Genomic DNA, 19,673 nt, shown 5'->3' with positions numbered 1-19,673 from the left:
CCTCTTTTTCTTCCAAATTTTTTAGAAGGTCGCTCTTCTGGCTGTAGTCTGTGGGAGGAGGAGGAGCTTTGCCTGTCATGGCTGGATATGCAACAGAAGGGATCAGTTATATATGTTTCCTTCGGAAGCATCGCTGTCAAATCACAGCAACAGCTGGAGCAGCTGGCACTAGGGCTTTACTGGCACTAGGGCTTTACTGGCAGCTGGCACTAGGGCACTATTGCAGAAGGCGAAGCTGCGATTTTACCTGCGGGCTTTGAAGAACGAACAAAGAAACGGGCAATGTTTGTGAGGTGGGCGCCACAGGTGAAAGTACTCGCCCACGCTTCAGTGGGATTATTTCTCACACACTCTGGATGGAACACTATGTTGGAGAGCATGAGCATGGGAGTTCCCGTAGTAGGATTCCCATATTATGCCGATCAGTTTCTGAACTGCAGATTCGCGAAGGAGGTGTGGAAGATCGGGCTGGATTTTGAAAATGTGGATGTGGATGACCAAAAGGTGGTCACGAAAGAAGAGGTGGAGGATGTTGTGAGGAGAATGATGAGAACAGCAGAAGGAAGGATGATCAGAGATAACATTGTCAAACTCAAGGAGGCAGCAACAAAGGCAATCCTCCCTGGAGGATCTTCTTTTGTAAACCTAAACACATTCGTTAATGACATGACGATGAGTAAAGTGCAGGAATCCAAAATTGAAACCATGTGACTTGGATTCCAGAAGATGTCATCCAGATTTGAGAATAATGTATTTGAGATTATCAAAACTCTTTCTAGCCCATTGCATGGCTCCACTGCAGGAACCCCTTGTATCTGAACATGCTTGGCGAGGATTTAAACCTCTCATGTTTTACTACATGAGAACCAGGATTATTCATTAGCAGAAAAATATTTTTGATGTTGAACATATTAATTATAATCATCATCAATATCACATTTCTTGGCTTGAATAGCGACAGCTGATCCAGGAATTACACATTAGAATGGTAGGTAGATTTGGCGACATGAACGCGATCAAAAAATTAACCGCGCCCATATTCGTCGGATCTGGATCTCGAAATATTCCTGGACTCTGCAATTAAATTAAGGATACCCCTCGGCTCGATTACCCATATAATCGCACGCGAAAGTCACGCGAAATACACACATTGTGAAAGGTACACATGTAGATCACACTTTGACATGCTGCTCGGCCACAATTTTTGACAGCCGTATTATCCTCAAAATTCTGTCTAAATTCCAATTTGGATAGTTATTTTATCGAAACGATTAAAGAGTATTATAACCATGGGCAAATTAGTCATAATGAAAAACATGTTCTCCCATTAGTATAATAGATATATTTTAAATATAAATTAATTTATTGTGATTTTACAATATTACTATTATTATAGAAATAATTTATTAGAAATAATAATAATAAAACCATGGTTTTCCTTAAATAATGGTGATGAGCCAACTTGATATCAACCAAGGATGGTTATCCCCATTGTTGGTTTGACAACTAAGTTATGATAGGTTTTCCCACTTTATATAAAAAATAAAAATATTCAAGTTCACTTTAACTTTATATAAACTTTAGCTAGAGAGACACATTAATTTAGTAAAAAGGTCCTAATTTAGTTTATAATTGTTTGTTAGTTATTAGTATGAGGGAGATGTGTAATTCCTTCACTATTAAATATGTAGTTGACAAGTAGCATTTAAAAATAATATTTCCATTACAATCCAATAAAATAATAAGTATAATTCATTTTGTCTTCAATTCTCACACACAAATATATTTAAAAAATATATATTTTTTAATGTCAACCGTAAATAAAATATCTCAATGTTTATATTAAGTAACAAAAATTGATATCATTTTTATATATAGAGATAAAATAATTGAAACTAAAAAATATCTCTCCTTGTTCAGGATGTGGAAAAGGCAGCCACGAGACTAGAGCCATTGGATAGAGGGGACGATGCCTACCACCTTGTCACATCTCCTTACATTAAAGATGGGGGATGGAATGGTTGTTCCACCCCATGCACTCACACATGCCAGCACCTTGTCACCTCTCCTTACATTAAAGAGGGGGAATGGAATGGTTGTTCCACCCCATGCACTCACACATGCCACCACCTTGTCACCTCTCCTTACATTGAAGAGGGGGAATGGAATGATTGTTTCACCCCATGCACTCACTCATGCCAACTGACCTCACATTCCCCTACACGATGATAAAATCCTTCATTTCCACCATGTGCTCTCGTATCCCCTACCATTGCTCCATGTTTTCTTGTTCTTCCTGAAATGTTTCCCAGTCTCATGTGGGATATTTCCACCTTGATGTTGGTTTTTCGAGAGTGCTCATTTATGGAGGTCTTTCTCCCCCTTGTAGGGTGCCTTATTCCACACATTCTATGACAATATTTTGAACTTGGAGCTAGAAATTTGTCGTAGCGGTTGCTATCTTAGCAATTTGTAGAGTATACAGGAGTGAAGCATGTTGTCTACAACAATCCAATGCCTCGTGGGGGATCAAAATAGGGGAAATTTCTCCTACCTTCAGTCTTAGCAAACTCTTAAGTATGTTTTTATTTGCATGGTGCAATTCATTCTATGGTTCATAGGGAATATCAATGGTGTTGAAACTTATCGGAGTATACTAGGTAATTTGGTTTGCTAACCTCGCTCAAAGCTACCCCTTGAACTCACCCTCTCCATCATTTTTAATTCACGACTTCCGCTAGCTAACTTGAATGTAGGGAGAAAGGATACTTATGGATTTTCCCTAGTTTCATTTGGTTTGTTTCACTGCTCTATGCCTCCTCTGTGGGTTATCTCTCTTTGTCCCTTTCTCTCTCCTAAACATTATGCCTTGTCAGCATATGTGGTCTTGCTAAGGGTCTAGAGGTTCGAGCCGTTTTGGCTAACCTCAAGCTTATATGCAAGCCCAAGTAGTCATTTTTGTCTTTCACTGGTTCACTCCACCATAAATCTAGGTTGAAATCCAATAGTTAGAAGCCTTAACCACTAATGATCACTAGGCCTATTCTATTCTAATTTTGAGATACAAATAAAAGTAGCTATCTATGTTTTGGAACTGGGCCACACCAAGGGATAATTTGACAATAACTCAATTTTATCACCCTCCATTGGAAAATTAAGACACTCCTGGAAAAGGTGCTTAAGGAAAATTATAAGGATCACAATGAAAGCATCACATGCCTCAATAAAATCCAAGGAGTCCAATACCACTAGTTCTCCTACTTAGTCAACATTGACACCTTCCTAACACATATTGAAGATCACCTATAGTGTGGTATCAGGCCTCCAAAACCAATAGGTGCAAGTGCTCAACATTCATCCCAAGTAACGTCTTCTCACAACTAATACTTTTTCATTTATTTTGGATCATGCTTAAGTTTGAGAAAATTTGTTTCTTTATAGTAAATATATGGGCAAATATAATTGGAAAATTATATATTGTAATATTATTATTATATATGTCAGTGACTTAAAAGTAGAGCTGGTAGAGAATTTTGATGGTTTTCGATGCTAGTCAGTTTCCCTCACCATTGTCGATCTAGTTTCCCTTCTAGCAGGCTATGATGGTGATTACATCAAATTGTGAACTGTAATTTTTGTATGACAATAATTTTTAGGTAATAGAAAAACTTAATCAATAAAAAAGGGAAATTAAAAACATTATCATATTTTCACTTTACATTGTGACGGGTGTAACAATATATTAATGACCAAAAAAGAAATTCAATACGACATTGAGTAAAATGTTTCAACATATACAAAGAATGAGTTTGCGTGTGTATGTATTTTCTTCTTCTATTGATAACTGCTTCATAGTTCAAGTTAAGAGAGATATCAATAATTCCTTCAACTAGTTAATATACAGCTAATATGTAACTTTTAAAAAACATTAATAAAAAACAATTTAATGTATATATAGAGACAAATTATATCCCATTGATACAAGGTTTTTACTTCTCAATATGAGGGGGACATGTACTTGAAAATAGGCTAATAACAAAAAAAAAAAATTCAATGTGGACAATGGGGGTAATAAAAGAAGTATTTCAATGTGAGTTATGTATATATTATATAAAACAAATGAAAATAAAAGAAAATTTCTCTTTGTTAAAACATTTTACTAATGTGTTGCTCAAAATGAAAGATGAGATTTGTAATTACTTCATGCTTAGAATGGATTTGACATATGGTGTGAGTGTGTGCGTGTGTGTGACCAACATAGATCCATTTTAACTACAAATATATCAAGTGCAGAGAGTGATCAAGTATCGTTAGGTGCAAACCTTTTTTCAAGTTTTGCACTTTAAAAGATGTTTGACCTCAAAGGATTTGATCCATCACAATGCTTGATAAATATAAGATTAACATGGATCTTTGTTAGTACATAAAATAGAATAAGAGACTTCCTGAGTATCATGTCTTAATTTTTTTTTCTTATATATATATATATATATATATATATATATATATATATATATATATATATATATATATATATATATATATATATATATATATATATATATATATATATATACATATATACATATATACATATTCCTTTTTTTTATTTATATAAATGGACTTTGGATAGTGCATATAGAGACATTACATAGATGTATATCCATGTAAAAGCATGGATTAAAAGATACTTATAGTTCTAGCTTCATAATATAATAACCAAAATTCTAGGACTTACAATATTTTCCATTAAAAGGATGTAGACTCTGTATCCAAAGAGTGCATGTACATGGAGCTATTTGTTAAGAGAAGAGTCATTTATTAGATGGAATATGTTCATTCAAAGAATCCAGTATAGAATTGTATTCATCCAAACCTAGAGGAAGAGGGTTGAAACTCAAAGAGGAAGGAGTAGGATTTTGGGTCTTGACCTAGCCTACATTAATCAACATGGAACCAGTTTATTCCAAAATGTCTAGATATGACTTCTGAAATACAAGGATACTCGACAGAACATCACCAGAGCTAGAATTGTATTCCACTAATGTCAACCACTACTCCATTAAATCCAATTCCTCACATAGCCAGTTAATGTCCACATTGTGCTACTACAGGGAACTATGAGTGATTCATAGTTCATGGAACTCCTGACACTACATGAACCAACAAGATTAAGTTAAGTCCTGTGATTTAGAGAAATTCACTTATTGAAATCAAAGCTATCATGCTACCTTAACTGATAAAATAGAAACAATGTTAGATTTTCATTTTCCATTTTCATCAAGCCCCTATGATATATCCCATTGTTACATTTTGTGACAAGACTTAGGGAATCACAACATGGGGTAGTGGAAGAAATAACCATTAATTTATGCTTAGGAGTGAATACAGATCACAAAATCTATTAACCTCACATGATATTATACTTGCCTTGATCCACGACAATAGGAAACATATTGGGCGTTGACACTTAAAGAATAGAGTGAGTGACAAATTACCCATTTATTAATAACAAAAAATTTGTTTCCTAATTGAGTTCCAAGTTTTGAACTAGATTAGATAATAATATTATTTATCATCCATATTGATGCTTTGAAAGTGGAGAAATTGGAGGAATAAATTCACATGACCATTTTTATTAGTGGGGCTCAAAAACCTTTTAGAAGAAGTTTGAGGCATAAAGTGGCATTCATTTGGGGGTAAAGCATTTCCACTTAAGCACGAAACCCCATAACACTATTATACACTTAAATACATTTCCAAAAATGCAAAATTCACCTCAATCAAAGCTCCTATGCAATAACTATTCCACTAGCAATTTGACCTTCCTTTTTTGACCACAATGATTCAAAAGAATGCCACATAAACCCCAATTATTCATTCTAAATCGGATATCCATTTTATCATAATGAATAAGACTCTGGAATAGTTGATATTGTAAATCTACTTAAGAGTTTAAGGAGTCAAATTTAACCATTGGTAGGCTATTGGGTTGTGCTATAACCTATCCACTAGAGGGTAAATGGGTTCCATTCTATTTGAGTGTGTTGTGTTTTTTATAGGTTAGAAGAGTAGATGAGAGTGGATAAAGAGAGAGGTATTATGCATAGTAGTATCTGATGGGCCATAGGTCTCACTCTTTTGTACTTGCATCCATTTTGATTCAAGGAAAGATAGATAAGAGTAGCATGCCTTGTAGCTAGGTTGTCTCTCGTAAGGGATTCCCAAATCATATCTTATCTTCATTGTGGTTTGTGATATTTATTCATTGTTCCCTATTTTACCTATCGTACTTATTCCATGTTTAAAAGTAAGGCTTAATTAGCAAATCCAAAAATCTAAGAAAAACCTTCATAGTGTAGATTTTGGATTTTAGAATATATTTTAGTAGATTTGTTGTGAAAATCTATCTAGTCAATTATATCATGGTAGTTTATAAATAATATTGGTACCAAAGCTAGGTTTCTTTGTGTATTTTGTGTGATGTTGCAGGATATTTAGATCTATTTAAGAAGAAAGTTATAAAACTCAAGCCATGGGCAACAAATCAATGAAAATCCCTTGATATTTAACAAAGGAGAGGCTCTCAAGGCTACACAAATAGGTCAGTATCATCAATTGTAAAATGAATCTCATTATGGAGAGTATGTAAAAAACATCAGGAGTAATAGAAGATGGATGTTCTAATGTGGACATCATATCATAGGGGAGAATGGGAGATTTGGAAGAAAAAAAGAGGGAGTCTAAGAAAGAACATGAAAATGATCAACGTAGTTCGATTTACATGAACCATTCACAATCCGTTTTTAAGATGGAAGTGAAGGTTGAAATCAAACCATATGAAGGTGAGATTGATGCTTTGAAGTTAAAAAATTGGTTGGAGTAGTTAGAATTTTATTTTAGTGTCCATTGTATAGAGGAAGAACACAAACTTTTTCCTTCTTCATTAAAACTAGATGGCTAATGGTTGATTAAATTGACATCTTTTAAACATCCATCCAATACCCTTTTGTACACATTTTTCTTTTTTCCATCTCATTTGAAATATTATTTTCCTTAGGATGGCTATTTAATACCTCAAAATTCCCCTAATGTGACTTTAATATTCTTAGAAGCCCATAAATCTTTAGTTATATTTCTCCAATTTATATGTCTTCTCAAAGCTTGGAGTTTTAATTTCACTACTTAATTTGTGCATGCATGTTTTGCTCCATCGTTATCAAAGTTGTTAGGGTTGGGTCTAGCCTTTGAATTAATATTTTAGACTCATTATTGTTTCACAATTATAAGATTTCCTTGGAGTTTGGAATCCATTATTCAAGGTTGGACTTATATTCTTTTTATGTTGTTGGTAGCTAAGATATTTTTATTCTCAAACTTCCATTATTCTTTCTATAGAGATATTGTCAACATCTATTTTTTGGTATGTGGCAAAGAGGGTACCTATAAGAATTCCCTCAACATGAGGCTTGCAATATTATTACTTTATAATATGAGTTCAAATATCAAGGACTCATTATCCATCTCTACCCTAGCATTGGGATTGTGAATATGGAGGAGAATCATATTATTAGACTAGAGGATGAAAGTGACACAAAGTGGAAATATATTGAGAGTGGCCTCCTTGATGGTGAATAAAGCGATGGAAAGGTAATATATGAGGTAACTTAAAACCACATGATACATATCAACCACACCATAATGGTGAAGATAATTACAGTAGTGGCATAAATAAATGTCGAAATCTAATGAAATGGGATGCTTCTTTGGCATATTCATTGGTTCACAACTCCTCTCTCTCTAAAGTTTCGTTCACCTCAAGGTTTAGCTAGAATAGAAAGCCAGTTTAGTAAACTATGAAGTCCCTATGTTAGTTTTGTTTAGAAGACAAATATCCATATGAAATGTTAGATAACATAGGTTCATTTCATATATTTTCTTCTACATGCATAGCCTAGCCTATTTATATAAACTTAAATAAAATTTAATATCCATTAATTGGCTTGAGCATGATTGTAATGAGTATTTAGTGCGTTAGGGATGTGTTGTGATCCCTTCCCAAAACAATTTTGAGTGAATTTTGGAATTAATGGAAACTAATATTCCCCTTTGATTTTTTATTGTTATTTTCATGATTTCTTAGCACTCCTATTAATTTTTTTTTGTGTGATAAAACCTAAGGCTCAAGAAGGTACATGTTGATGTTATTGAAGAGTCTAAATTACTTGAATATTGGAGACGATTATATGCTCAATCCAAAATTCCATGGTGTTGGAACTCATGAAAATAGAAGATAGATTTAGGATAAATGTGACATGAATTCTCATTCATATGATTCAAATTAATACAATTCCACTAACCCTTGGTTTTCATCTTCCAAGAGGTCTCTTAAAATTCTCATGATTTTTGTCCTTCTTGAGGATTTCGCCTTTTTGTCAAGTGAATGTCCCAAATTCACATAACCCCAAAGGATTATGTTTCCAACATTTACCCTCTAATTGAAATAGGTTTATGTGAGTCAAATAATAGAGCTCAAATAGAAAGTTGGATAATACCCAATGGCTAGACGTGTTGTCTAAAATTGTGGCTTATGGAAGACCACAAATAAAATGAGGTAGTTGAAGTTGAAGTCTTCTACCAATGGTGGTTTAAGGTTGATCACGAAATATGAAACTTGGCTCCAATTAGTTCCTGGAACAATTCCAAATCCGACTAGAAGTTGAAGTGTTATATGTGATGGAAGTGCTCCCTAATGATGGTTTAAACATGATCTCAAACAGATCAAGTGTGTAGTAGAAGTCACAGTCTTCTACCAGTATTGGTTTAAGGATGGCCACCGACCAAGTCATGCTCACAGAACATTAATCTATGTCAAAATATAACTCTAACTCTTGCATCGACTAACTCAAGCTTCATGATCTTACTGCAAGCTTTGATTTATACTATGCCTCAAGATCACTTGATATAACTTTGAAACTAATTGTTGACCACTGACTCCCCCCTTTCCAGATACAAGGTCTGAAGATGAATGTATCTCCGCTATAATACATGTTAATAATGGAGAATGAATTCATAGTATGATTGATACATCATCTTATCTATTAAATACCATTTCCAAGAAGTGATACATCCAAGGTGAATTTTTTCTCTTGTAGGAGTCTTGTGTTTGGAAAATTTCTCGGAATGTTGAGAGTATGTTTTTCACAAAGCCCAAAATGGGGAAGATAAAAACATTGATATTTCATGTGGATAACTTGATAATAATGCTAAAATTTGAAAATATGAAGTGGATGTGGAAGTGCATCAAGTGAAGATGAGATGGATTGAAGAAAACTAACACTCTAAAACTTCAAGGGTTAAGAGTAGACTGGAATGTGAAAGGTCATATATTTTTCATATTTGGGACTAGTTTTGAACTTCTCACTATTAACCTCTTCCCTATGCATGATAATGGTCTTAGGAATTGTATGTTGAACTTCTACATCTTCATGTGAATGTGCTCCTGAAATCGAATTCAGTTTTGGTAGCTAATAAGAAAACTAAAAAAGAGAATTGTTTTGAGAAAGGAATAATTCAAAATGTTGGATCTTTTGTTGTTATTCATCTCGTTGGAGCTATGACTCAGGTTACTAAAAATCAATCATTTCTTGTGCATTGTGTAAATAGGTTTGAATATTAGTTAGAGTGGCCTTCTTGATTTTAACTATGTTGTCAATAGTAGAGTGTATTAGAGTATTCAATAAAACTCATCAATTGAAAAAATGGGCTTCTATTGAGTTTCTATTATACAGACCAAATGCACTATAACTGCAATACCTTGAAGAAGAAAAATGGAGCTAAACTTATTAGCACTGTAATACGTCAAGAAACCTTTGGTGTCCTCTCTAATCACATACACATAATTATTTGTAGTAAAAATACAAGGGCCTTGATAACATTTCCTCTGATATCCATATCCACAAAGAAACCATAGTGACTCTAAAAATTATTCACTTCAACAAAATTAAAGCTACATTCATGCACAATTCATTGCTTAACGACCTAATATGTAGTAGAATCACTTTTAACAAATTAGTTACTTGAGTACCAATTGTAATGCTCCCATTATCTTTTTTGTCATCACTAATTTTGAACTCCTCTTCAAGAGCCATTACAATCTCTAAAGTATCAAGAGATTTAACAACATGTTATAAAATTTGGATTCAAGATTCAATGGTTTATCAATTGATAATGCTAAAATTTTGCACCTCTACTAAGAGTCTTGTTCGTGACCACAAAAATTACTTTTAGAACACTAGATGTGCATTGAAAGCATTGAAATAATGGAAAATAAAATATTTGGTGTTTAAATGATAATGTATTCAATGTAGACAATCTAGAGTTAACCTCTTTTTTTGGCATGAATATATATATGGTAGATAGTGAAAATTACTGAACTAAAATATCGAGTAATGATACAAGGTTTGACCTTCACACAACTAAACGACAAGGATTTGGTGTGTTGCAATAACAACAAAAATAAAAATGTTTTAAGGGTGTGATTCAATTAAATAAACGGGTCAAGGGATCATTAAAAAAAACAACAAATGCTAACTTTGGATGGCTTTGCACAACTTGCAAGAGTCATTATACTGAAAAATTTGACAAAATGTCCATGGTGGTGTTGTTGCACCCAAAACTAGTACACTCTCCATTCCATGAATACTTGGTAACATGTTATTCATTATTCATGGTAGAAGGCATGGTTGTAACACACTCAACATGAAAATATAATGTGTAAAAAATTGTTTTTCATGTAGCTTAAGGATGCAAAGAACACTTGATTGTATAGTGACCTAAGGTGTAAAGTCAACATTCCCCTTTGATCCAATACAAAACAAAATATCTTGATGTATAGTATATAATATATCTAGAAAAATCTAAGTCCCACTGGCACAACTGGTTGAGGATGGCATCAGCAAGGTGACCCACAATAAAACCTCTTGGAGGGTGGTTGTGCCTTGTACTAGGGGGAGGAAACATGCTTACAAATACAATCAGTTAATGGTTTGTGTGGCCCAAGATATATGTGATCCCTGGGTGACTTTGACGATTTAGATTCCCTTGGGTCGTGGCTCCTTAAGCCACAAGTAGAGCCTAGAGGATCATGGAAAACTTGACAAACAAATAAAATATATCTAGAAAAAGATTAGAGGTGAAAAACCAAAGTATCATAGATTTGAATTGGTTCGTAAACAACATATGAGGAAAATGTTGCAGAGGTACATGGATGAAAAACCAAAATGGCATAGGTACTCCTAGCTCGGTGATATAATATGTTGATTATAACACACCTCCTAGAAATAGCCAACCACCTGATGGCACCCTTCCCTTGTAGTAGCTTGTAGTAGCTTGTAGGAAGAGAAGAACTTGAGAACTAGTGCCAATCCCTATAGCTAAGGTTTTCTCTAGCCATTACTATTATACTAGGAATTCACTCAACTTGTTAACTAAATTATTTCATGTTGAAATCATTCATGGGAGCTTCTATGCAATGCACTCAACAAAAAAATGGGTAAGAAGTTATAGCAATCTCACACACTCTGAAAAGGTTGGAATTCAAGTGTTATTTGTATGGAAAAGTGCGGGTAGACAAACGGACAAGTATGACCAACAAATCCTTTGACACCACTGTTGCAATTCATAAAAATAGAACATAGATTTAGGATGAACATTAGATATATTTTCATTCATATGATATACATTAATATAGTTTCATTGACTCTTGGTTTTCATATTCTAAGAAATAATTTTTACTTCTCATGACTATTGGCCTTCACTTCAGGTGTTTTATCTTCCTCTCAAGTGAATGTCCTAAACTCACATAACCCCAAAAGATTAAATTTCCAAGACATAATAGGCAAGTTTAAATTGTTTTCAATTTAAAAAATTATCATATTTTGTGAAATGGAAGTGTTTTCCTATGAGATCCATGATTAATAAAGAGAATGTGTTGAAACAAAGTAAAATTTGTAAAAATATTATTGAAGGAAATCTAAGATGTTGTCACATGACTTGTAGGTCTATAAATTGATAAAAATCCTTCTTATTATTAAGTATATTTTCTTTTTAATAAAAGGTGTTGTGAATTATATTTTATTAAATATAATTGTTTCTAATTGATAAAAAGTTGTCCTTAATTATCCTCTCTTTCCTTTTTGTTATTAATACGGATAATATGTCCTAATTGGAAAGAAATATATTATATCCATATGTACAATGAATATATTTCCCAACCTACTTTAGTCTTCATCCTTAAGAGTACAAATATGAGCAAATTTATGGTTATCAAGAGAATGTAGACACCATCTTGTATTTTTATTTCAATAATATATCATAATGTTACATTTTTGGTAGTTCTAATGGAAATGTTTTGGTTTGGTTTTCCTCTTTCTTTTGTATCTTCCCTTTATGTATATAGAAATTTTATTATCAGAATCGACAACTTATTGTTATGTATTTTATTGTTGAGATAAAAACAAAGAGAAAATAACCATTGCATATAATAAATCCATGTTGAAACATATTCATGTATAGCAACAATGTATTGTAGCATAGTAGAAATATTAATAAATAGAGGTAAAGAATGAGAAGCTAATATACCAATGAATATACTCAGAGTCATGGTTGAAGTTACTTGGTCAATAGTTTTATCACATGGTTTTGTACCTATGGATTGGATGTAATTAGGCCTTTAAAATACTTTGGAAGACTTCATTGCAATGTGCGAGTGATGTGAGTGGAAAAGCTTCACTAGGTTAGCTAGGTTGGGTTTTCGCCAAGGGACTAATAGAATATTTTGTTAGTTCGTTTTTTCCTCATATTTAAATTTTTCCTAGGATAAAAATTATGTTTATGTAGATTCATTTTTTTGCTGGTAAAGTTATCTTTCTCATTTAATTTCTCTAAATAATTCTTAACATGGTTTTAGAGCCACGAGTGAGGTCAAATCCAATAGAGAATTGTGTTGGGTTTTAATTAGAAGGTATGAGAATGACAAGAGCCATGTATATGAGCAAGGAAATGTACAAGAATAAACATACAAAACCTCCCCCCCGATACTATATTTATGTTAAGGATTCACCCAAAGTGTTTGATGGAGTGATTGAATGAAATGATTTGTAATGATTTGTTCTCTTCAAATTGTATATTTTTGATGATGAAATGGGTGACCTGTGGAAGAGAAATATGTTGGTTTTGTGTTGTAAACTACAACAACAATAAATAAATAAATAGAATTATTACGATAGAGTTGAAATTTTTTACATGTAAATGGTCATACTATTATACGACCTAATAAGGAATGTATACTCTTAGTAAATTAATGGTGAAGTATGGAGTTAAACCTAGATGATAGAGGGGCATGCTGATTTAGTAGATACCCTAAATATGAACTTTCAGGGGTGTAGGGCCTCGAGGTTAATGATGTTGAATCACCTGGCTAGTTTGGTTAGATTTGGTGAATGGAAATCCAAGCCAAGATTTAAGGGGGAATTTTTAGACAAAATTGACATAGTGAATGGGTTAAGATTACTTGGTAAATAATGGTCATTTTGGAAACATTGTTTTATACCCATGGATTACATCTACTGGGGCCTTTGAAAGGATTGGGAATACTTCATTATAATGTGCTAGGCATGTAACTCGTGAAGGCTCACTTATTCAGCTTAGCTACGTTTCACTAAGGGGCTCATAAAATATTTTGTAAGCTAGTTTTTTCCTCGGATTGGAGTTTTTCAAAGATAAATATTGTGTTTATATAGATCCCTTTTGTTGTTGATAACTTTATTTTTCACATTTAATTTCTCTCTATATTTTTTAATAGGCATTTGATGATAAACACCCATGGATTGTAGCAACGATGTAATTTTCCCAATGGATGTGCATTGGATGCTATATCATAGCCTCCATAAAACTCTATTACACACTAGCCTCCATCATTCCAGTAAGATAATAACCTCCATAAAAAGCTATTACATAATGGACTCCGTTATCTCATAGGAATTATAACTATAGCAAGTACAACTATAAGGGTCATATGCACCTCCATGTGGGCTTTCCTAGTCAAACAATGATATAAAATATGATGGTCCATCTCCTCCCACAAGATCATCCTCTGGTGGCTCTTGGCATGATGATGCTACTATGGTGCCATGCTACATAAGGGTGTGATTGAATATGGAAATTTCCTTCTAGATTTTAAAATTTTTATCCACTATTGGAGGATGTTTAGTAGTGGGGTTAGAACTTCATCTAGGCGGATGAAGACCTATTAATGGTTTGCGCTTAACACTTTTTTATTTTGGCAAAACCCTTGATGCACCCCATGGAATTATCCCATGTCAAACTAGTTGACATGGATTCCTAGCTTGGACTTTTCCCATAATTGCATCAAGAAATATAAAGGTACATCCTTATTATTACAAGGAGGTTTGTCAAATAACATGAACTACCTATCCATCTAATGTTCTTGAAATTCTTGGTAGGTGTAGCAGTCCATAAGAATGTGTTTTTTGTTGACTCGTAAAGGTTGGTTATTTCTTGGGTCAATAAACAATTATAGAAAATATTGTCTATTAATGTTGAGCTCTCTAATTTGGTCTTTGTTTAGACTAGTTCTATAGTGTTCATGTTTCCTAGCCTTATAATAAGAAGTATTAATCAACAGGCCTTGGGCATTGGAAATGGATGATATAATTGAATTTAATGAACTTTCAAGACACAATTTACAGGGCTCTCAGGTGTTTTGGAGTTGCTGTATGACTTCCCTGAAAGTAGCCAAGGATTCGTTAATTTCATCAATGGGATTTATTTGTTCATGGTTGGAGTTTTGTTTTTTCTAAGTTGTAATTTTTTGATGGAAATTTCATGTTCTCAATAGGAATCATGGTAACCAAGCCTCCTATAATTCAGTATGGTGCTTTCTTTTAGAGTATCATTTAGGATTTTTCTCAATTTGCAACCAAACTTCCAAGACAAAAAAACCCAAAAAAATCCATTAGAATGCTTACCTATAATCCAAAGAAGATGTGACTCGTTGACTTTGTGGTCTATGTAGATCAAGGACGAAACATTTTGCTCAAAATCATCTAAAAATGCACCTTGTAGTCATAAACTAATAAGATAATATAGTCATAGGCTCATAAAAATTGTTACACTAAAAATGCATGAACATTATTAAAAACACATGCTCATTATTAAAAACATGTGCACATTTGTATAAATACACGTACTCTTTTAACCTATGTCAATCTAGCTATGTAATTGACACCTTAATTAACCATTTGTGGCTTACTAGACCTAGATACCCATAAATGCATTTACACTCTTAAGAATATAGTCACGTTCCTATGGGAACACATTTATAATTGCCGAGTACCACTTTAAAAGCTTTCATTAACATACCACACCCACCCATATATATACTTTCTTTTAATGATTTTTAATAATTTTTAAATATAGTTATTAATATTGTCTTTTATTTTATAAACAATAAAATCTTATATACCAATTTAAACTTATCATATAACGCTTAAATATTAATAATGATATGCATTTTGAAGATATTCAATTTCATAATAACACTTCACACAATATTTAGTAATAGAAAAACAAACAATTAAGATTACAGAAAATTTCTTATAATCTACATTCGAAGATGTCGTATCTACCAAGCGTGCATAAGCATGTTGCTGGCTTCCTCTTGGAACTTAATTGTGTTTTGGAAAAGTTATCCATCGATGTTTTTTTTTAAGATATTTTGATGTGCTTTTATGGTGAGATAATAGAAATATTAAATTGTTATATATATATATATATATATATATATATATTATATTTTAATAATATAAAAGTTAAATAATATTTTTTTTTATATAATATTAATTGAAATAAATTATTTTTTAGTAATATATAAATTATTTTAGTTTACCATTTAAGTTATAGTATATAAGAAATCACGTTTTTCACTATATCACTATATTAAATAGTTTTGGCGACCATTCTTCACCACTTTTACTATTTAGTTCTTCAAAATGATTTATTTAGTATCTGAGTATTAAGTGTTTTTAACATAATGGTATAAGTATTTTCTGGTTAAGGTAAAAAAGAAATATATGATTTTTTTTTTTTTTTAATGGTTAGTTGAATTTATAAAATTGTTGTTTAAATGTTGTAAACATTAAATATAAAAATGAGTGAAACATATAAATTTTAAGAAATTGATTATATTAGTATGAAGTTGTATAAGAAGAAATAAGATGTTAAACATATTAAAATATTAGTTTTTGCTTCTATTCCTCTATCTACATGCTATTATTCTGCAATGTGTTGTTATTGCACACTACTATGATTCAACATGTATTTTTCATTATATGCCACTCTTATAACTTATTACAAGGTGATAGTTTATCCATTTGGCCTTTGTACTACCTATTTCTATGACTAAATAATAAAGGGGTTTGCTTCATTCTAATTTACATGGGCTTACTTGCTATAACTCTTACTATTTTGGGTAACTCCTTTTTCTTTTTCAATTGTGCCTAATATATTATTAATAGATAAATTTCATATTTTTGTGATTTTTTAAATATTTGTAGATGCACGAACCATTATAAAGGTTTAAAGGTAAAAAATGTAAAATCAATATGTTTAACCTAAGTATAGCCACCCTAGAGTCTACACTTCCTTTTTCAAATTCTCATCTCTAGCTAGCTTTGAGAAACGTAAGAATAAGTTATTGAGTATGAAATGTTGTTTTTGCATTTTAAAGTGAGAAAATAAAGAAGAAAAATAAAGAACAACAAAAAATACACATCTAAATTGAGATAAGCCAAACTTGTAATATGTAAGACAATTAAAAAACATATAGAAAAATAGAGTATATTTTTCTTTTCTATCCATAAACCTACTTACACTTGCACTCTCAAGACTAAACGTTAAGCCAAATGGTTGATATATTCATTGCACATATCGATAGTAATATTTCGTTTTCAATTAGAGTTGTTAGCATTATCAACGACAAATAAGGTAGGATGATGACCAATTTTTTTTGAATCATAAAAAATGATATTGACGTAAATACAATTCAAATATTCATACTTAAAGGAAAATAGATTTTATAATAAGAGGTAATTTCAGTAGTGTACTAACTTATGAGTCATGTGACAACGTCTTGAATTCCTTTCAACAACATGACTATAAATTGCACATTATTTCCACTCCTTCACTTTATCAAGTTTCAGTAGCACAATATTATACTTCCCTTTTTCAAAATCTAATAAAGTAATTGGTTCAAAATAATCTATATTGCATGCCATAACACATTGCATTTTACACATAATAACCACTATAATTCAAGAGTTGTTAGCCTTTAATAACAAAAAGAACTTCACCACATGAGCTTTGTATTTCCTTAGGCACAAAATCCTTCAATAGGAATGCCATGAAATTTCAAAATGGGAAATAGGAACCTATAAGAAAAGGGAATATTAACCTCATCAATGCCAATGTCCACTACTTCAAATTTTGTTTGGCAAGGATCTCTACAGATCATTCATGAATCAAATGCCTATTTCAATCAAGTTCAAGACAATTGATGGATACCGGATTTTCTTGTAGTTTGCTATGGGTGTGCAAGATTATGCAAATAGAATAAAGATTCTGAAAGAAAGCTATGTTCTCTGAAATTTCATATGGGTATTTGTATTCTAACATGTCCCCACATAGGTTTTCCATAACAAACCAAGAATGGCTCACTATGCCAAATAGAACTTTAAGTGAAGCCACCTTTAGATAAAGTAGAATCAAGAATTCATGAATATAACAAGAAGGAATACCATCGCCTAATACACTAATGTGGTTATATGCCATTAGTGGTAGTATCTTATTCATTATGGTGTTGTTGATAAGAATTTCCATTTTGTTTCTTATTTACCTCATACCTCACCTTGCTCTCCCTTCATTAAATATAAATGAGGCCACTTTCGATAGCTAACTACATGGCATTACTTTCATCCTAAACTATAATACTACCATTCACCTCGATGTCCATAATACCAGTTTGAAGGTAGACAAGGATTATGAGTGCTTGAGGTTCAAACATCAATTTTGAAGGGTTGAAATTTTAGTTCTATTGTTGTGTGCCCTTTGATAGGTGTCCTCTCATAAAAATGGCAATGTTTGTATTAAATGAAATAAAACCCATTGGTCAGCTCTACGAAAGAGAGTCTAAACCAGGAGAGTTTGGCTCTACAGAACGCTCGACATCATTCATGCACATTACACATTAAATAGAAAACAGGGTTTTAGGGAAGTTAGAACAACATCCCAAGAAATAGAAACTAATTCCTATCGTGAGCTTACGTGAACCAACTCAGCCTATTCTATTATATTCTCCATTATCTTCAACATTGCCCCTTAATGGAGAATGGGTTCACAAATATGCCTAACATCTCCCTAAACATTTGAAACTTAACTTTTCCAAGAGGCTTAGTGAAAATGTCTGCAACATTATCACATGTATTACAATATTCCAAATGGATTTTTTTTTATTGCACTTTCTCCCTGACAAAGTGGAATTGTGTATCAATATGTTTGGTGTTTTTGTGAAACACTAGATTATTGGAAAGTTTGATTGAAATCTAATTATCACATATGATTGTTGTTGCATCTATCTGTTCTTCCCCAACGTCGTGGAGAAGTCTCCACAACGAAACTGCCTCACACATTGCTGCACGCATGGCTTGATACTCTGCTTCCGCTAAGGACAAGGAGATTGCATTTTGCTTCTTGCTGCTCCATGTGATCACCCCGGATCCAATGCTAAATGCATAACCTGTTATAGATTTGTGATCATCTACATTTCCAGCCCAATCTAAATCTACATGTCCTGCCAATCTAACATCACAGGAGTCAGTGTAAATAATGCTGTAATCTACAGTACCTTGTAGATACCTCAAAACACTTTTCCTTGCATTCTAATGGCTTTCAAGTGTCTTAGACATAAAATGACTTAGCACACTAACTTCATAAGCCAAATTAGTTCTGGTGGTGGTTTGGTAGATTAGAATCCCAACCAGGTGTCTATAAAGTGTTGCATCCGCCGCGTTTGAGCCATCCTCACACTACAATTTGATGTTCTGCTACAATGGTACCGCTACAGGCTTACACTGATCCATCCTAAACTTTTCTAATAGGCCTTTGACATAATTTTCTTGGGACAAAAATGTTTGACTTGAACCTCTCTAGATCTCAAGACCTAAATAGTATCTGAGTTCACCGAGGTGTTTCATTTCAAACACCTTTGACATTTGTTGCTTGGTTTCATCGATTAGATATGTAGCATTACCTGTAATGATCAAATCATCTACACACAATGAAATCAAGACTACAAGCCCTTGTTCATCTTTCATGGTGTAAAGATTAGGGTCTTTTTTACTTCTATTATAGCCAGCTTGTAGAAAAAATGAATCAATCTTTTCATACCAAGACCTGGGAGCTTGTTTTAGTCCATAAAGTGCTTTCTTCAATCTAAAAAATAAATGTTCTTTTCCTTTCTGGAAAAAACCTTCCGGTTGCTCTAGATAAACCTCTTCTTTTAGTTCTCCATTCAAAAATGCAGACTTTACATCTAG

At 32.7% G+C, this 19,673-nt stretch overlaps 1 pseudogene; it reads left to right on the top strand.

The window, feature by feature from the left end:
* Window positions 1-282: 282 nt before the first annotated feature.
* On the top strand, window positions 283-711 carry LOC149189319 (UDP-glycosyltransferase 74E1 pseudogene; annotated as a pseudogene).
* The last annotated feature ends 18,962 nt before the right edge of the window (window positions 712-19,673 follow it).

Source organism: Pinus tabuliformis, chromosome 3_1 (genome assembly GCF_031772625.1).
Source record: "Pinus tabuliformis cultivar Carrire ecotype Pingquan chromosome 3_1, CPIR1, whole genome shotgun sequence".
In the NCBI taxonomy this organism is placed as follows: Eukaryota; Viridiplantae; Streptophyta; class Pinopsida; order Pinales; family Pinaceae; genus Pinus; species Pinus tabuliformis.
Note: the sequence above shows the minus strand (reverse complement) of the source record. Positions and strands in the feature narration are given on the sequence as shown.